This window comes from Oratosquilla oratoria, chromosome 13 (assembly GCF_046742065.1).
Source record: "Oratosquilla oratoria isolate Oo_2021 chromosome 13, ASM4674206v1, whole genome shotgun sequence".
Lineage (NCBI taxonomy): Eukaryota > Metazoa > Arthropoda > Malacostraca > Stomatopoda > Squillidae > Oratosquilla > Oratosquilla oratoria.
This window is the reverse complement of record NC_134789.1, coordinates 29,572,156-29,578,020: the sequence shown is the minus strand read 5'-3', so window position 1 is coordinate 29,578,020 and position 5,865 is coordinate 29,572,156.

The following is a 5,865-nucleotide window of genomic DNA, read 5'->3' as shown; positions in this document are numbered from 1 at the left end:
GCAGTTCATTGAAAGAAGGAAACGTTCCAAAGATTGGAAAAGAGCAAATATAGTACCGACAAATAAAGGGGGAAACAAGGAAGACCCTACCAACTATAGACCGGTCTCTCTAACAAGTACGGTAGCAAAAATTTGTGAAAGAATGATCAAAAGTAGATGGGTAAGGCATTTGGAAAAACAACGTACTAAATCCAAGGCAATTTGGATTCAGGCAAGGACGATCATGCGTCACAAACTTAATGCGTTTCTATTCAAGGCTAATAGATGTAATACAAGAAAGAGGTGTATGGGCTGATTGTGCATTTCTAGATCTGAAAAAAGCTTTTGATAAGGTGCCACATATAAGAAGTTGCTTAAGAAATTAGAAACTGCAGGAGGAATACAGGACAAACTGCTGAAGTGGATGGAAGACTTCTTGCATGAAAGAAAAATGAGAGTAGTGATAAAAGACAAATACTCTAATTGGGATGAAGTGATATGTGGTGTTCCACAAGGAACGATCCTGGCCCCAATAATGTTTGCTATATATATCAATGATATGGATAAAGGAATTGAAAGTTATATGAGCTTCTTTGCGGATGATGCAAAATTGTTGAAAAAAAGTGAACACTGAAGAAGATTGTGAGTCGCTACAGAGTGATCTCAGTAAAGTATGGGAATGGAGTAGGAAGTGGGAGATGGAATTCAATATTAAGAAGTGTAGTATAATGGAATTTGGAAGAAGCAAAAAAAGAATAATAGGATTATATAAATTGGGAGAGGAAGAAATTAAAAAAAAAGTAGAAAATGAGAAGGACCTGGGAGTCATTATTATGAATAACATGTCCTCTGAGAAACATATAAACAAAATCTTTGGAGAAACTTATAATCAAAGTGGCATTTACACGAAGAAATGGTGAAGAAAATACGGGTCACTTTAATAAGACCAAAATTGGAGTATGCAGCGACGACGTGGTCACCCAGTACAAAAAAATGTATAACAAAACTTGAAAGAATACGAAGAGCAATTACGAAATTGGCACCAACACTCTCAGAACTATTATATGAAGAGAGACTAGCAAAACCTGAGCTACAGACATTAGAGCAAAGAAGAGAGAAAGGAGATTTGATAACTATAGAATCATGAAAGACATAGAAACTATTGATAGAGAGGATCTAATCAAATAGGATAGTAGAGATACAAGAGGAAACGGAAAGAAAATCAAGAAAGACAGTTATAGAAGAGACCTAAAAAAGAACAGTTTTCCCCACAGGGTAATAGACGTTTGGAACAAGTTAGATGAGAATGTGGTGTGTGCAAAAACGATACACGAATTTAAAAACAGTCTAGATAAAACGAGATATGAAGACGGGACACCACGGGCATAGCTCCCCTTCCCGTAAAATACAACTAGGTATATACAACTATATAGATACACACACAAACACACCTCGTGGCGCTGTGGTTAGAGTTCTCGCCCGCCATTACGGCGGTCCGGGTTCGACTCCCACCCAAGGCTGAAATGATTTCAGTATCGCTTCGCTGCGGGGTGTTACTCCAACTCTCGTGGACGGGGAGTTGGGAGTGTGTGTGAGCGTGTAAGGTCACAGTATTACCCATAGATCGGTCATACGAGCTCTGAGCTCTCATTCGGGAGGTTAATAACTGTCGATCATTTTAACAACCACAATGCACTTTAATTCTAAGCCATCAAAGGCCAGCATGCTGAAATTGAAATGTGGTACTGCCCAGGACTCGAACCCGGCATCCTCATGACAAGTGCGACAGTGACTTTCCAACTAGGCTGATAGCCTAGTTGGAATGTCACTGTCGTACTTGTTATGAGGATGCCGGGTTCGAGTCCAGGGTAGTACCACATTTCATTTTCAGCATGGTGGCCTTTGATGGCTTAGAATTAAAGTGCATTGTGGTTGTTTAAGTGTATGTATATATATGTATATATATATATATATATATATATAATATATATATATAAATATATACACATATGTAAAGGGCGTGGAGAATGAGAAGATTAAGAGGAAGAAAAAAAAAACCAGCTAATTTAAAGAAGTAAAACATGAGGTTGGGCCGGAGTGAAGAAAGAAAATGGGATCGAGAATAAAGAAGAGAGTTGTGCTGGTGGAGAGAGGAAGGGACGAGGCTGGAATCAAGATTAAAGGGGATTGAAGAGGCGAGGAGGAGGAGCAGAGGAAAGGGGAGGGGAAAGGGAGGAGAGGAGAGAAGAGCGGTGGTAGGAACAAATGGAGGGGTAGTAGTAGGAGGAGGAGGAGGAGACCGAGGAGCTGGGAGGAGCGAGTAGGTAAGTTCGTAAATAATGAAATGTGTAAAAACAGTTGTCTCTAATGATGAAGTATGGGCGGGAGAGAGAGTGGTGTGGGGAAGGGAGAATGCGGTGGCTGGAAGCGGGATACATATACTGTAAGAGTAAGAGAGAGGGGACGCGGGCACAGGTCGGAATATTGTTTGATTGCTGAAAAGATGAAGTTTCTCAAAAACTACAAGGATGAGAAGGAGGGACATGGAAACCTCAAGGCGCAGAGGTCTCCGAAGCTACCAGAAGAGGGTGACAAAACTCCCTTCAGTAAAGAGTTTTCTTTTTATGTAAATAAAATTGTTTGCTGGGCGATGCAACAAAATATGTAGAGCGTGTCGCTCTGTCAAATCGAAACAGGATTAATCGAAAAAGAACCAAAAACTCCTTCGCCAAGACAGCGGCCACTTCAAGTGAGTAAATCCTTCTGAGTTTGAAGGTTGTGAATATTGAGCTAGTGAGATTTGTGTGTGAGACTCACACGAAAGTTCATTTAGAACCACTTAGGATTGCATTCTTGAACAAAATTTCGGGTTCAGAAGGAATACAGTCGGTAGTTCCATGTCGCAATGTTGATGAAAAGCTGTAATGGATGTACAGCCGGATGTTGAATCGAGTAAGTTTTCCCTAGTCCCGTGCCTGAGATCGCCCAGGTTTGGGAAAAAAATCCATATTGTCTGTTGTAGTTCATTATTCTTCGAAATATATAATTGTCCAAATAAGCACCTTAAATGTATTTTGACAGTAAATATAGTCTTCGTCTTTGTTCTGCCTTGATTTTCACAGACCATGAAGGCGACTTCATCGATGACCTTCAGGAACTGAAGAAAGATAGGAACATCTTCCAATTTACAAGGAGTTCGGCATGGAGGTGGGAGTGGGGATTGGGAGTGAAGGTGGAAAAAAAAGTGGAGTGGATAGGGTGGGAGCGTTAGGGAGTTGAAGAAAGGGAAAGTGGAGGGAAAAGGTGGAAAAGTGAATTTTAAAGGAAGAAGAGGGAGATAATCTGTCATGGCGTTGGAAATATTCTGCTGTGAATATTTGAAGAATGAAAGGGAAAGGGTAGAAAGGATAAAGGCTGAAGGATGGTTGAAAAAGTATAAACGAAAATGAGGGTAAAAGAAGTATGATAGAATATATGTAGTGACGGTAGTGAAGGGAAGGTAAGAGAGTCAGAGCGAGGGAGAGAGAAAAGGGAAAACATGGAGGGTGGTTAAAGAGACTGCAAAGTACAGAGTAAGGTTACACACACACACACACACACACACACACACACACACACACACACACACACACACACACACACACACACACACACACACACACACACAAGATATATATATATATATATATATATATATATATTATATATATATATACCACTACGATAAATAAGTAATGAGAAAATATCAGGAGAGACACTATTTTCATAAGTTTACAAAACTTTGTCTCCTTCAAAATAATTGCCTCTCGCATCTACACACTTCTACATGCGTCTCTCCCAATCCTGGAAGACCTCCTCAAAGTCCTTTTTCAGAAGTCCCTTCAGGTAACTTTCCGATGCCTCTTTCAGCTCCTCTATTGACTGTATTTCATACGTGGGAACAGGAAGAAGTCGCAAGGGGCTAGGTCAGGGCTGTAGAGTGGGTGTTGTACCACTTTCATTCCCCTGTCGGCCATCCAGGGGGTCACCAGCGTTGACTTGTGGCATGAGGCATTGTCCTGGTGGAACCACCACTGACCACTCCTCCACTGCTGAGGCCTCTTCTTCCTCACCTTCTCCCTGAAACTTTTCAGAACAGTAAGGTAATATTCCGTATTGACGGTTTGACCCTGAGGAACCCATTCAACGTGAATGAGCCCCTGGGAGTCAAAGAAAGGAATGACCATGGCCTTCTCTTGCGACCTGCTCATCTTTGCCTTTTTGGGTCTGGGGTAGGTCGCGTGCTTCCACTGAGTACTCTGGCGTTTGCTCTCAGGGTCGTAGGTGAACACCCAACCCTCGTCGCAAGTCACTATCTTATTCAGGAAACCTGAATCAACCTCTATCATTTCGAGAATTTCAGTGCAACATTCCACACGAAACTGCCTCTGGTCGTCGGAGAGGATCTTTGGCACGAACTTGGCACAGACTTTGTGGAGCTTCAGATCTTCGGTCAGAACTGTCTCTACTGTGCCAATACTAATACCAAAAGCTTCAGATATCATCCTCACAGATATTCGACGGTCTTGCATCACTAACCTTTGCACTTCCTCAATGTTTTCCTCCTTGCGTGCACTTTTCGGTGCTCCAAATCTGGGTTCATCCTCAACCTGTTCATTTTCTTCAGAAAATCTGATAAACCACCGATAGAAACTTGCTTGGGTCATCAGTTCATCCCCATAGGCCTCCTTTAACATTCCATAAGCTTCTTGTTTGGTTTCCTTAAGTTTAACACAAAATTTGGTGGCGCAACTTTGCTCCATGTTCCCCCGCATCTTGACAAGTATTCACAGATCGGCAAACCGAATCAGACTGGTTCCACCACGTTCACCGCTGCACTCAGACCTACAAATATAGAAAATTACCAGTTAGTCATTTTATAGAATATATGTATGTGTACTTGACCACGAAGTAGTATTTTGATCAAATTATATTTAATGACTCGCCTGACATTTTCTCATTACTTACTGAACATACCTTGTGTATATATAAATATATATATATATATATATATATGTATACATACCGATATATATAAATATGTATGTACCGATATATATATATATATATATATATATATATACCGATATATACATATATATACATTATATATATTATACATATATACATATACACATATACCGATATATATATATATATATATATATATATATATATATATATACCGATATATATACATATATATACCGATATATGTATATATATATATATATACATATATGTATATATATATATATACATATATGTATATAAATATGTATATATATATATATATATATATATATATACATGTATATAATATACTCTGAGTCCAGTGTTTGAAAATTTCCGACAACATGGCTCCTGGACTCCAGCTCTTTACGAACATATATATATATATATATATATATATATATATAACATATGTATATAACATGATGTATATACATATATATTCATATATATACATACATACATATATATTTATATATATATATATATATACATATTTATAACATATATATATACATATATATATATATATATATAACATATAATACATACATATATATTTACATATGTATATATATATATATTATATATATATATACATATACCAAAGCTTTTTCCCCCTTACAAGGGGGGTAGCCAAAAAGAAAAAGGCACAAAATCATTCCCACCCATTCCACCCCTGAATACACTCCACACCCCTCCACCCTCCCTCTTATCTTAGCACCTCCTGAATGACGGGTCATCCCTGCACCTTGTCCACTGCCCTGGGTCAGAAGCAGTGTCGCAAGACACAGCACATCCACAGCAAGGCCGCTTCATTAAATCGGCGACCCC